At 37.4% G+C, this 15,665-nt stretch overlaps 1 protein-coding gene across 2 annotated transcripts in view; it reads right to left on the reverse strand.

Annotated features, from left to right (window-relative positions):
* Positions 1-15,665, reverse strand: part of LOC131155157 (WD repeat-containing protein WDS homolog) — a 50,208-nt gene that overhangs the window by 2,303 nt on the left and 32,240 nt on the right. The window lies entirely within an intron of this gene.

Consider the following 15,665-nt stretch of genomic DNA (forward strand, 5'->3'; position numbering starts at 1 on the left):
AAATGTAAATGAACATGCACAATGCCCACGGCATTGCATTGAAAATGGGCTAAAAGATGAAATTGAAGTTTTCATCCTATTAAAAGAAAAATAAACCCAAAAAAAAAAAATCCTTTTTAAGAAAGAAAAAATGATCTAGAAGAAGAAGAATTGGTTTAGGAGTACTTTGTGCATAGGGAAGGCCAAAAGGTAATTAATATTAATCAGCATCCCTCTATAGTTACTCGTTCAAATGAACTATTATCACCTAAAATGTTTTGAATGAATATATTTGGTTGCTAACTTATCTATGTCCTGTTGTTAGTAGTCATTTATCTCTCAACAATCCAATATATGATTGGGAAGTAACCTATTCAAACTAAAATAGAGAAATAAGACCCAAATCAAAATTATTGATCTACCTCATCATAAGTAGAGACAAAGTATAAAAAGTGTCCAAAATTGCATGCGAAAAAGTAAATCAATTGAAACATACAATATGAATATGCACAAAAGGCATATGAATTGTTGGATGATTGTGTTTACATATGTTTAGTTAATTTGTTTGGATCTATATTTTTATTTTTAAACATCTGGACTAAAATAATTATAAAATATATTTATTAATGCTTAAGATAAGTCAAATGAAGGTAATAAGCAAAGGAATATAATAAATTAAGTTAGTGGGTGAAACATTCTTAGAACCCATCCCATGTTATTTCTTAAAAATGCCCAAAACAAATTCTCACTCTTAGAATTATTTACTTCAAAATTAAGTTTTTAATAAAACATTAAATGCTTGAAATAATAAGCAAATAATTCCTTCCCAAACCCCCTTCCTTTATGCATGCTTTGAGCATTACCCAAAACCCCATTCACTTTGTACTTAATATAATAGAACAGTACCTTTAAAATCAGTTTTATGTTAATTTATTATAATGAAGTCTAAAGGTCAAACAAAAATAAAATTAGAAAAATAGTAAACAGTATAAATAAATAAATAAATAATAGCATGTTAAAAACTTACCTCAATAACATTTTCCACCCTTTTTCCTTGCATAAAAAATATTGAAAACAACATAATAAATGACAAGGGCATAAAAGGAAGGGGGGAATTTAGTGGATGTGGGAAAGCTTCCCAAGGAAGCAATCTAAAGTAGAAGACACACACTCTCTCTCTCTCTCTCTCTCTCTCTCTCTCTCTCTCAATTTGTATTTCTTTGGGTTTTCAGATCTGCTCTAGCAGTGAGCAGGGGCAGATTGGGACAATGGTACTGCGGCCTGACATGGATAGTGATGATGTGTGGATCAGTTTTTTTTTTTTTTGGAGATTATTCCCCTATTTTGAGGTTTTTGTTCATATTTGTAAAATCAACAATGGAAACAACTATGCGAACAAAGAAAATGGGATGAGGGAGGAGTAGATTTAAAGATGGTGGGCGACTCTAGCAAGTGTTGTGATACTCAGGCAATTTGGGGGGGGAGGGGGAGAGAAAAACGTTGGGGATGGTTTGAAACGATCATAGGCTGCGCATGAGAGAGAAATTGGGAGAAAGCTAAAAGCCAAAAGGTGATAGATTGTGACGGTTTACACAAGTTTTGTGGAGTAGATATTGGCCAGTCATCGCCAATCTCTATGTTGGAATGCAGCGGTTCACGACCATTTAATGTGAAAAGACGATTGTAAATATATATATCTTTTAGTTATTAAATTTTTTTTTTTTAAAAATAAAATTTAAGAAGACACCTCGATGTGAAAGCATACACCTTTTCCTTGTCTTTTTATAAGTAGTATAGATATGAAGTCATAAACTCATGGGACTACAAAATTGGTGCTTATTCTTGTGTTTGTAAAAAGTTCCTATAGCTTACTCGAAATTTCAGCCAGCCATGTTACCATGCCATATTTTTGCGCAAGTGTTTTCCACTAGATAAATCAATATAAACCAACACCACTCCCACTCACCTACGAACAACACAGGCAATGAGAAAAAAGGGGTAGCCAAGTTTTGGAATGTTTGCTTTAGGGGTTAAACTAATATGACTCACTTTGTTTTCAGATAAATCAGAGGACTGCAGTTTCCTCAACAGCCTATTCCCATGTCATAACACAGTTCTTCCAGCTCTGAAATCAAATTAAATTCTGGAATCATGCAGTAAAAGCAATATTCGTCAATTATCACCGAATATCTCCAAATTGACAAATACGCATCCAGGTGTTAGCTAAATTGGCATTTGGAATGTCCCAAGACACTAATAACTCTTTTTCAGTGGCAGCACATACTAGATGTGAGGATAAAAGCAGGAACAAGAACATGCAAAAGTATCTTCATCAATTTCCATAAATTTTCATGGGTACAGTCCATTTGACAGTTTCCCTAAGTTTAAATTGCATTTACTCTATAACTTACAAAATACTCACAGTTATTTTGAATATTTCAAGTTATTTTTAAGTATATATGTATATGTGAATTTCAAATTTCAAAAACAGCATGCGCTATTAATTTTTCCCTTTGCTTTTTTCTTTTTTCACAAATAGATTATCAAGAACTAAGAGACAACCTCACAATATCCATTAAAAAAATCCTCAATTCTATATAGGCTACAGAGCCCAAAATAATGCAAATCAGAAGCACTTTCATAACCCACAAATTCCAAACTTAGTAATGCAAAACAATTTCCCATACTGGTGCAATTTTAGAACTACGAGTCTTAAACTAATGCCACTGACAAGACTGGTTAGTCATGGTCTTGCTTTTGCTCTCTTGGTTTTGTGAAACCAACAATTGTTTCGAAAAGCAGAGAATGTATCCTCGTACCCAAATCAATTGAGATCAGATATGTGAAGAGAATCCAGTATCAGAGCGTCTTGGAGTATGGAAATACAGGCTGCACTTTTTCACTTCATCTGAGAGAGAGGAAGGTAGAGAAAGACAGGAGAAAGCAGGATTCATACAAGTGAGAGAAACTGTGTTCAAGAGGGGGAGAGATCATGCAAGTGAGCATGGAGACCATGCAGCAGAGAGAGAAGAAGGATCATGTACTCCATGGGAGAACTGGGGCAAAATTGTCTTGGAAAAATTCAAATAAAGGTTTTGCAAAACAAATAAGGCACCTTCTATATAAGTAGTGAGATGTTTAGGCACTACTTCATATTTCATTAAGTAAACCAATCTCTAGCATTTAGTTCAAATTTTTCCAAATGAATTTGTTGGATAGGTAGATATATGATGTTGTTCTACCACATAACACTTAAGGTGCTGTTTGGGATCACTGAAAAATTAAGAAAAGCATAAATTAAAAAGTAGAAACTAAAAACCTAACATTTGATTGAACAAAAGCTCATTTTCATCTTTGAACCAAATAACAATTAAAAAATACAAATAAAATAATAAAAATACAAAAAGAATATAAATTAAAAAAATATTATGCTATTTTGTTATAAAAAAACTATGATATAACTAGAAATTATTATAGTTATAATATTTCAAAACTCATTGTTTAGTGGTACAAGAACAATATTGTTGTACATAACAATTGAAAATTTATAAAGGTCTATTTTAAATGAATTTTATTATATTTTCAAAATTTTAGAAATTTTATGAATATTTTTATTTCAATTATTTTTAAATTCACATGTTACTTTATTTTAATTTTAACAAAAGTTTATGTATAAAATGAATGGTTTATTCCTCAAAGTTAACTATGAATGGCTTAACAACTAGTTGCCCAAACAACTCAAAACCATAAAATTTGGTTTTTATTTTTATTTGAAAACAAATGAAAATCGACAATAGAAACACAAAACCAGCAACTTAAACAACTCTTTTTAATAATCTATCTCTTTGATGCACAGAAATGAAAACAGAAAGCAGAAACGAACAGAATCTAAGGTTTGATGTATCAGAGCAACTCCATCTCTCTTAGGGTTTCTTTCACCTCTTCTTTTCCTCTATTTTATTCAGCTCTCCCCATATTCTCTTCTTCTTCAGAATTTCTTTAGCCACAATAATCATCAAACTCTTGGAATAATATCCTGTAAAAATATTCGTCAGCAGATGACTCCAGCAACCATAAGCGCTATGTCAACAGTGGTCAGAAATACCTTCTGTTCAGCCCCTTCCAAAATTATGGATATGCTGCTTTTCCTAGGGTTGAAGCTCAAAATTATGCCATAATACTGCTTCTTATGGGCCTGGGCTGGTTGCAAGGTTTCCAGGTAATAGGCGGCCTTGGGTTCAATTCCGCATGAAGGCTAATTCTTGATTTATCAGGAGGGAGCTGTGGGGCTGATCACGTCCTCCTCCAGTTTGGTGCCGGTAAGGGGGTCCGAAGGGCTCATCTAAGTTGGAATTCTGGGTGATAAAAAAAAAAGAAAAGGGAAGTACTGCTTCTTATGGAATGTTTTAAGGTACTTGTTTTATAATTGTTTGTATTTCTGCTGTTAGGCGACCTTTTAGCTTGCCAGATGCCGCGTCTGGGTTTAGTTCCGCGCAATGCAAGTATGAGACATCTTTAACTGTTACACCAGGTATTTAGATGCTATCTAAAAAGTTTGACTGCTTTGTTTTTCTGTGTGCAGTAAGAGCGCATTTTTTTGTGTGCAGCACACTGCAGCCATTCCAAGTTGTTTCATGAATTGTTCTGATGTCTTGTAGCCTGTTTTGAAATGTTTCTTGCATCAGTTTGTGTGGTGTGGACAGTTTTGACGTGCTCTTTCATTGCAGTTTTCATCAATATAAGTGAAGTTCGGGAGTGTCTGGCATCCAGTACATGTTTGTGGTTGTGAATGTTCTTGATGATTGTTTGCACTAGTTGGCCAAATATTTTTTTTCTGGGCTGCCTCAACAGATCACAACCCAAAAATGAAACCATTGTAATTATACAATGGTCCAAGGCCACAAGGGTATTCTTAGCTGGTCAAGGTAATTATCAACAATAGTCCAATGTTAATTGACAAATGCTTCTACTGAGGTGGATGATAAAAAAATAATGAGGTGGGAACAGGAAGATATTGTCGCAGAATTCCATGGGCCCCAATATTCCCAATATGTCCATTCATCTTGATACTTGTGCAGAGGCTTCTTGGTCTTTGATGGGTAATTTATCTCATGGGTTTTCATTTTTGTAAAAACCTAGATGATATGGAGGATGTTGAACCTTCATTGCCACTCAGTTTGTTGGACTATTCCCAACCTTCTTTCACAAGGGATTATAGGATTTGGACTTTGAACTGCTCAAGAATCTTTCTTTTGTAAATCTTTTTACTCCCAACAGATCCATTCCCCTCTACTCATTTTCCTCTTGCAGTTGTTTTGGAGAGCTATGGCACGGCATAGTTATGAAGAACAGTTTTAATTTTCCATTTCCAGAATTTCAAATACTTACAAAAATCTCACCTTGTTTTCCAGTTTTCTGAGATTTATATAAAAAAGCTAGAAAACAACAAATGAATAAAAACATGTTTTACAACTTTCTTCTACAAATTTCAAAAACTGAAGAACAAGGTGGTGTTCTTGTAATTATTGGAAAACTGGAAAAGGAAAAATAAGACTATTTCCTCCAAGCTACAAACTACATACTTTCAATTGGTGTATTTTTATTTACAATATTTTAGCTCTAAATCATGCATTCTTATGTCTTTTAACAGTTCTTGACGTTTTATTAAAAAATAAATAAATAAAATAAAAATTCATGCTTCACTACTAATTTCCATCATTCTTAAAAAAGAAAAAAAATTAGATGACAATAGAATTATATTAAGAGAAGAATTATAGGTCAGACCCAGGAGGCCCCACAAAAAGAAAACAGAAAAAAGAACAAAGTAATGAAGCGTAACTCTAGAACTCAGAAAACCCGTCTTTAGACCTTTCCATCATAATTATTCAAGCACTTCAACTTACCTACCTCCTACTGACCTATATCACCTTACTCTTGCTTCCATCCACACAAACAACTTGCCCAGCTGATCAGACAAACAGAGTCCCATCAGATCACAAATTTTGATGCTTCAATATCCTTTTCCATTATCTCTAACCACCATTGAAATAAGTGTAGGTAAAATATTATCCCTAGTCTGAACAATATCTTGCGGGGTATCCTGTTTTTGTTTTTGTTTTTCTTCTGGATAAAAGAAAATAACTTAGCAGAGAAAGAAGGTACCATAATGGGAGAACAAGATGTCCTCCAAAGAAACAAAATAACATTATATAAACAAATTACAAATGAACTGCCCCCCAATCCCTTCGCAGGTTTCCAGAAAAAACCCAAAAGAGTGAGCCCTAAAGGAGACCAGAAGGACAACTCTTATCATAACAGACCAGGAGAAGTTTTGCAGTCCTTGAAGATTCTTGAGTTTCTCTTGATCCAACAGGTCCACAAAGTAGCAAAAACTGCACACCTCCATAAAAACCTACCCTTTCTGAATTTTCTAAAACCCCTGAAGATCACTTGTAGGAAGTCCCCTGCAACTGCAGAGCACCCCAAGCTTCTCCAGAACATGAGAAGAGAGAGCAGCGAAAGATATTTAGCCACCCGGAAATGAAGGAAGAGGTGTGTTTCATTGGACAGATTACACATGGAACCCATATTAGGACTCAAGGCCATACAGGGTCTTCTGCACTGTAGTACATCATGTGTACAATCCAGATGAAAGCCCTGACATTAGAAGAAAGATTAGCCTTCCAAATGATGTGGCTCCAAGGAAAAGGGCTAGGAAAATAATTGGAGGAAGGAGTTTTAAGGAGGTGAGGAAAAAGGATTTGGTGGAAAAAAGAACCTGAAGAATTCCCCTTCCAAATTCTTTCATCTCCTTTACTATAAAGAACAAAAGACTCCAAAAAGTTAAGCGTGGTAGTAAGCTCATCAACCTCTCTTTCATTAAGATACCTAAAAAATGAAATCCTAAGAAAGAGAGGGCCTCTTCAAAGAAAAGAAAGAGCTTGCATTGTGAATAGTGAAAATCTTAAAAAGCCAAGGAACCAACAAGTCCAACTACCTCTCACCAATCCAAAAATCCTCCCAAAACCAAACCTTATTTCCACTACCCACTCTAAAAAGGGTGAGAGGAAAAAACAAACAAGCAACCCAGGAAACAAACTTCCAAGGACTTGCAGTAGAAACAATGCCATTTCCTCTAGTGCCCTACCCATTCCGATGGGCTCCATACTTAACTTTTTTATCTCCTTGTGGCATAGGTAATTAACTTCTAATGGAACCTCTACAACTTTTTTCTAATTAGATAGATGTTTTTAGAAATTACATCGAATCCCACCCCCTTTCAACTTGGCTCTTCTAACATTCTCCCAACTAACCAGGTGATTTCTCTTATTCTCCCCAAATCCGGACCAAAGAAAGCCGCTTATCAACCTCTCACGAATCCTAACAATGCTCTTGGAAGCTCTTAAAAAAGAGAAAAATAAACAGGCATGTTGGAGAGGGAGGCGTCAATGAGAGTGATATGAACTCAAAGAGATAAGCACGTCCTCCTCCACCCCTCCAAACTCCTACCAACCCCCTCAATCATAGGCTTCCAAAAGGCCACAGAATTAGGATTGCCTCCAGGTGGGAGACCAAGATAGGAAAGTGACGGCCCAATCCAGCAAGACCGTAAAACTTTCTAACTCCCTAACCCCCATAATAATGCTGTCCACTCCATTTTTGGGTAAGTTGAACTTTCCCATTATACTTTCGAAGATTTTCAAGAAAACTCCTTTCAGAATTTTGCAACATTGTCCTCAGAAATAAAATAGTGCCGTCAACAAAATGGAAATGGGACATGTCCACCACCTCTCCTCCAACTAATAACCCTAGGCCATCCTGTTCTTTACACGTAACATCTTACAAAAAATAGGAATACCTTCCAAACCTTCAAGGGGCATTGGTTGCACATAGGAGATATCACCACCTGAATCGGATAAAAATGAAGCATACCAATGTTACCAGACCTGATCAAATAATAAACCACTGTTCACAAGAAAACTTGCTTTCAATGTCGCTCTCAGTCTCACTCATCACTCCGTTTATTCTTCCCCTTAGAACAACCTGTCTAGCATTCTTTCCCATGTGATTTATTCTGACAAGCACCCAGGGTTTCTTTTTCTTTTTTCTTTTTCAAATTAATCAAAATTTAGATCAATATCTAAATTTCCGAACTTTTTAAGCCTTGAAACTTCAGTCCAAAATTTAAAAGTTTGGACGGTGAATTGGAGCTTCTGGGATAGGGCTTGGGCTCAACATCAATAGATTAGACTAGGGATTGTGTTTCTTCTGCTACTTTTTCAGTAATTATCAGTGATGACTGATGACCCTCTCTTCCTTCCCTTTCTCTTGTGCCAAGATACAATCAAAGCTACAGCCCGCATTTCTGGCTGTCGACGTTGTGCAAGGATTGGACCCAGCTCCTATATAGGGCCCAGAAATATAGTTTCTGCCCATGGACACTGCCAGGCTAGGCTCAAACTAAGTACATTGACAAGGAAATCTAGGGCTTAATTGTAGCATTGTATTCTTTGTGTAGCGGATCGTCATCATCTCTCATATTTTTGTCTTAGTCCACAGGAAGGAGATCATCTTTGGGCTCAAATTGAATATAGTTTCTGGCATGTACTCATGCAAGACTAGGGAGAGAGAGAAACAAGAGGCAATCGTGGCATACTCTTCTCTGTGTAGCAGATCTTCATCATCTCTCAGATCTGTCTTAAGCACGATTATGCTCTTAAAAAATGAAAAGCTGAGGATGTCCCCTCTCATCCTTTCTTCTTTCTCACTCTAAATTTTCTCTTACATATATCCTGTTCTAGGGATGACAATTTGATATGATGGAGAAAATTCCTCAATGGCAAAAAGTCTGGATCTAAGATAAGACTCCAATCCAGTGCTTTAAAAGGAGAAGGCATAACGCAAGGCGACAAGGCATTTTACTGCTGACAAGGCAAGGTGTAAGCCTCAAGGCATTGAGGCATAAACTTTTTGGGACTGAATTCTCTTAATTTAAAAATAAATAAAATAAACTTGTATATAGTGGAAAAAATAAGAAAAAATTTATAAAAGTAAAGAAAGTAAATAAAACTTAATTCTTATAACACAGCAGCTCATCTGTTGGACTGAAGGCAGCTCATGGACAAGCAAACCTCTTCAAACTGAAGGGGGCAAAAAACAGCAGCACAAGAAGCAACAACCCGGGGAGACTCGAGGGTGTTTCAAAATTCCAGTAAAAGAGAGAGGTACTAAACGAAAGGGAAACTGTTACAATGGGAGATAGAGAGAGATTCTCAAAGACAGAATATGGTCCTTCGATCGGCCGGAGAGAGATGAAAGTCCAGTTATCCTGTTGGATGAGCAGCATTTCTGGAGAAGATCGACCAAGGGCATTTTTCGGAGTGAGAATATTCGTCGAGGGAGGCACAGCTGCTTGTGCTCTGTTACTAACAGCATGAACAGAGCATTTGTCCCCTAACTGGTTATTTTCTACTTTCTTTATTATTTTTATACTGTAAGAATAAGTTAATGGGGATAAAAAATGTGCCCTGCTGGTTTAGGTGGGAATGCATGTTTTTTGGGCTGAGCAAATGCCTATCAGGATTTGAGCATTTACATCATGCCCGGGGATGCTTTAGCCAGAAAATGCATGGAGGCAAGGTGCACCACAGAAATGCCCCTTGAAACACTGCTCCAATATGCGGCTACAGAACACTGGGGAGAGAAGTTTGTCATTCTTTGCAAGAAGAATTGGCTACAGAATCGTTGGTTGAAGCTGTCCATGTTGGCTGTTTTCTGGATCGATTTTTTTGAGTCTGCCTTTGATTTGGATCAGTTGGCTAGCTTTATACAGAGGAGACAGCTATTTTGAATTTTGTGGGGATTAGACCACCAACTTGAGCTGGAAAAGTTTTGGAAGTCGGTCTGACACTAAAAGGTAAAGGTTATTTGATTTTCATTTCAGGGGGTTGTTAATGGTTATTTTAGTCATTCAGCATCATCATTGTGTTAGTGTTCTGCCAATGAATGAGTTAGTGAGGGTATTATGGTCACTGGTATGTACTTGACATATATTATAAATAGAGTGAGAGATCTTTCGTTGTCTTAGGTCTTCCATTTTACTCAATACTTCAACATGGTATTAGAGCAAGGTCCAACCTAACCCTACCGCCAAACCAAAACCTAACCCTAATCGTCCTACGCAAGACTGCTGTTATAGGGGGATCAGCCACACCTTTAGAGGTTAAAAACAAGCCCAGAAGTTGTCGGAAAACACTGCAGTCACCGGAAACTTTTTGGACAGCACTGCCTTCTTCAGAATCTCAATAACCCTTCCTTATTTTGTAGAACCAACACCATACCCATTCATAGAACCCTCTGATCTGTAGGTGGGTGAAATTTGGTCACTGGAGGACCACCCACGTGGCCCCACATGCCAACAAATCACCGACAGCTCCGCCCCCATGTGCGGGCGTGTGAGAGCTTTATCTAGCAAGTTTTGCCTCCAATTTCTTCCAAAATGTTCTAAATCCTTACATAGATCATAATATCAAGTCGTTGGTCATGTTTTCTGGTCAAAGATCTAACCTTTCTCAATTGTTTGCTTATGCCAATTCGTTGGTTGCTGTTTGGCATTATTAAGTTGATTGGTTGGCTCCTTTAGGAGTTTGTGGCATTGCTATGCCCATTTGTTGGTAACTTGTTCATGGTTGAATTAGTGGTTAGCCTTATTTGTGGTTGTTCGGGTTGTTCAGGAGTTCATCTTATTTGTTGTTGTTTCATTTGTGAGAGTTGGGATGGAGAGAATCCCAAAAGTATGTTCCTTTCATCACTGCCGCAAATAACAATTGAAAAGTTAGATGGAAATAATTACATCTTTAGTGGTCTAAGACTGTTAAGATCTATTTGATAGGCTTAGGTAAATCTGAATACTTGTTCCTGTCTGGGCCTTTTAATGATAAAAGGAAAGAAGTGTGGATTCAGGAGAATGCATTTACTATTTCCATCATGTGGGATTCGATGGAACCTCAGACTGCATGAATGCATATTTAGGATTATGTCAAGGGTCAAGCTCCTATATTCTAGTACTACTACATGTATTTACGATCTATCCACAGAGTCTTTCAATTACAACAAGGAGATAGGAGTGTCACAAAATACTCTGCAGATATGAAGCGTACCCATTAGGAGCTTAACATCGTGCAACCCATATACTGATGTTCAAGAGATGCAAAAGCATAGAGAGCAAATGATAGCTCTTCAGGTTTTAGCGGGATTAAAATCCAAGTTTAAGGGAGACCGGTCCCAAATTCTTGGTAGTACAAAGTTGCCATCCTTTGCAGATGTTTATTCTTGCGCACTTCGTGCTTCCTCCAGCATACAGTACCCAACCCTTTGCTCTCAGAGGACTGCTTTTTTTACACCATATGATCCTACTTCTCAACCATGCAGCCACAAAAATTCTTGAGATGGTTCAAGTGACCATGGTGGAAGAGAAGGACGAGGTAGCCCTTCTCACAAGCGCACTCATTGTGGATGGGGAGGTCATATTATTGAGCAGCGTTGAGATTTCCATGGTAAACCTCCTCATGTCGCCAATGCAGCCACCACATGGTAAACCTCCTCGCGTCGCCAATGCAGCCACCACAAATTCCACACTTTCAAGCTCAAGTAGAGGGCAGTGTACTGTATCTATGTCAGAGGAATAGTGTTCCAAATTCTAGCAGTATCAAGCATCCCAGCAAGCTTCCGTTCCCATTGCATCTCTTGTTCATATTGGTGATAATACAGCTTGCCTATCATCCAGTACTTCTCGTTTTAATCCTTGGGTTATAGATTCAGCAGCCACTGATCATATAACAATAGGTATACCTAATTTCTTCTCTACTCTCCAATATCCTAATACCTTGCCTATTGTTATTCTTGCTGATGGGTCCAATACTACTATTAAGGGAATAGGCCCACGTCCACTATTTCTCTTCCTTCCATTTTATATATTCCCAAGTTCCCTTTCAATCTTATGTCAGTTAGCAAGATTACTAAATCCATGAAATGTTCAATAACATTCTTCCCTGATTCTATGGTCATTCAAGATTTGAAGACAAGGAAGACGATTAGCAAAGGATGCAAAGCAGGTGGACTAAACCACTTTGAGCCATTATCTCCTCTACTGTCTGCACTGCTACTGCCACGGCACTTCAAATCCATTGTCACCTTGGTCATCCTTCGTTGGAAAAATTAAAACTACTAGTTCCTACTTTGAGTCTTGCGTCTACTCTTGAGTGTGACTTGTTAGTTGAGAAAGCATCATTGTGTCCTTTTTGCTTCCCAAGTCAATAAACGGGCAGCAAACTCTTTCGTGTTAGTTTATTCTAATGTTTAGGGTCCTAGTCGTGTCCAAGTTGGGTTTTCGATACTCCGTAAACTTTGTTGATGATTTTCGAGTATAACTTTGCTCTATTTAATGAAAGATTGTTGTAAGTTATTTCATATCTTTTGTGTTTTTTTTTTTTCTGATATAAAGACTCAATTTGGTTTTCCTATTTGGATACTTTAGAGTGATAATGCTAATGACTACTTCATACCTAATTCACTACGTATATGACTCAATTTAGTATCATTCATTAGTCATCCTATGCCCACACTCCTAAACAAAATGGGATCGCAGAGAGGAAAAATAGACATATCCTTGAAGTCAATCACACCTTATTTTATCAAATGTATGTTCCTAGAGTGTTTTGGAGTGATGTCATACACACTGCTTGCTATCTTATTAACAAGATGCCATCCTCTGTTCTTGGTAGTAATATTTCCTACTCCATTCTCTTCCGTAATGATCCTTTATTCTCTTTGCTTCCTCATAAACACGGTTGTGTTCCTCTGTTCATTAGCTAACCCCCAAGATGGATAAGTTGGATCCTTATGCTATAAAATGTGTCTTTCTTGAATACTCATATACTATTATACTCAAGGGATTATAAATGTATAGTCCTATGATGCACCAATTTTCTATCTCTACTGATGTTACCTTCTTAGTCCCCGAGTGCTTCTGACCTCAATGTGTCTCTTCCTCTGCCTAAACTTCCATATTCTAGTTTGTTGTCTTTATCCAATCATCCACCTATGCCTCCATGTAGTTTGAGTCCTCATCATCACGATTATTCTTGTCTATAGGTGTTTTCACGATAGTGGCTCCAAGGAAGAGAGTCTCCTCCAACTTCTATTGCTATGCCTTTGGTTTCCACGTATGATGATCATATTTCCCACAATGTTGATCCTCCCATTGCTGTCTAGAAAGGTAAACACACATGTACACAACATCTCCAACTTTGTTCACTATTATTTCTTGTCACCCTTCTATTATTGTTTTGTTACCACTCTATCCTCTATTGCTCTTCCTAACTTTGTTTCTGAAGCCTTAGCCCACTGTAGGCGGAGGAATGCAATGGTTGAAGAGATAAGTGCATTATAAGAAAATGATACTTGAGAATTGGTATCTCTTCTTTCTGATAAATTTGAGGCTGGTTGTCGTTGGGTATATATTGTGAAAGTCAACCCAGATGATTCTGTAACTCGTCTGAACGCACACGTTGTCGCTAAGGGATATACTCAAGTGTATGGTTTGGACTATTCAAACACAGCCTCCCCAGTCGCCAAACTCACCTCCTACATTTGTTCACCTCCTTAGCCACCACTTTTCATTGACCTCTCTATATCAATAAGATGTGAAGAACACCTTTTTACATGGTGATCTTAAGGAAGAGGTCTATATGGAGCAACCACCTAGGTTTGTTGCTCAGGAGTCAGGTTTAGTGTGTCAACTTGAGAAGTCATTACATGGTTTAAAACAATTTCACATAGCATGGTTTGGTCAATTCACTATTGTAGTACATGAGTGTGGCCTTCAACTGTGTGCAATGAATCACTCTGTGATTTTATCGTCAACTCCATCAGGTAAGATTCTACTCATTGTTTATGCGGATGATATTGTGATTACATGTGATAAATGATCAGTCTTTTGGGGCCTAAATATTTTCTACATGCTAAGTTTCAGACCAAAAGATTTGGGACCATTGAAGTACTTCTTGGGTATAGAAGTATTTAGATCACGTATGGGAATTGTTTTGTCACATAGAAAGTATGTTCTTGATGATGAGACCAAGCTATTGGTATTCAAACCTATTGTTACACTCGTGAACGCTACCAATAGGTTAGTGCCAACTATGGGTAATTTGTTGCCTGACACAGGATGGTACTAGAGACTTGTTAGAAAGTGGAATTATCTCACAGTCACTCAACTAAATATATCTTTTTCAACAACTGTTGTGAGTTAGTTTTTGGATTCCTCAAGAACAAGTAATTGGGTTGCAGTAATTACGAATGAATTTGACTCTGTGCAGTTGGTTTTAGTCAATATTGAACACCAAACTGCAAAATTTGGATTCTTAAATTATTGAACCAAAACCGAACCGGAAAAGGAATTTTCTAACTTAATCAGTTTAGTGGTTCTATGATCTGATTCGGATAATTAACCAATATTTAGAAGCCTCTAGAATTCTTAGCCTCTAAAGTTATTAATACTAAAATTTCAAGGACTTGACTGCAAATTTGGGAGTCTAATGTGGGCCCAGAACACTAAATGCAAGCCTAGTCAAATTGGTGATTAGGCTAATGGGGGCAACCTATATTTATAATAGAGGGAGCAACTGAACATCCCTACCATATCCGATGTGGGACAAGAATGGATAGGGAACAACCTGTTTCTCTATTACAATCATAGCCATGAGAAATACAGCCAGAATGAGAAATACAGCAAAAATGACAGAAATATAGAGAAAATTGTAGATGACCTTGAGCTCGTTTGCTTGCCGGACCAACTTCATAATCCTTATCATCCGCAAGAACAAAAACGAGATGGCCGCCAAAAGCCACCTAATGAGGAGTATGAAAGCCTTAGAGTCGTCACTGTAGACGGCATGGTAGAACTGGGTGATGATAGCACCGCCGAGGCCGAAAAAGCTCTTCAGGAGGCCAAGCACCACCCCTAGCTCTCCTAGAAGTTCTTGACATAGGTGATGAGGGCTCCTATGTTGGCGAAGGGCTAGGCATTGGCGCCAACTCAGACGTAGAGGAACATTAGCTAGACAAAATTAACATATATTAATTTATATAGGATGATTAGTTTTTCAATTTTTCAATTCAGTCTTGGGCTGGAAACCGCGAACCGAAAATCGATATTTTCTATTTTCAAGAACCAAAATCAAAATCGAAAACCAAACAAACCAAAACTTATTTCAATCCGATTTCGGGTCAGTTTTTGGTTTATTGGTAAATTTTGTACACCCCTAGTGGTAATTCGCATCTTGAGATATCTCAAAGATGCACTTGGGAGAGGCATCTTGCATCAAGATCATGGTCACGCTTGTATTCAGTGATATACAGATGCAGATTGGGTTGGATCGCCTTCAAATAGAAGATCTACAATCGAGTATTGTATCTTTGTTGGTGGTACTTTTGTTTTTTGGAAGAATAAGAAACAAACTGTAGTAGTTAGGTCAAGAGCTGAATTAAAGTATAGGGCCATGGCTCACACTACATGTGAGCTTGTTTGGGTGAAGAACATTTTGGAAGAACAAGATTTCCACATTCTCGGTGTATGGAGGTTATGTGTGATAATCAAGTTGTTGTCCATATTGCCACCAGCCCGT

The sequence above is a fragment of the Malania oleifera genome, chromosome 5 (assembly GCF_029873635.1).
Source record: "Malania oleifera isolate guangnan ecotype guangnan chromosome 5, ASM2987363v1, whole genome shotgun sequence".
Classification (NCBI taxonomy): domain Eukaryota; kingdom Viridiplantae; phylum Streptophyta; class Magnoliopsida; order Santalales; family Ximeniaceae; genus Malania; species Malania oleifera.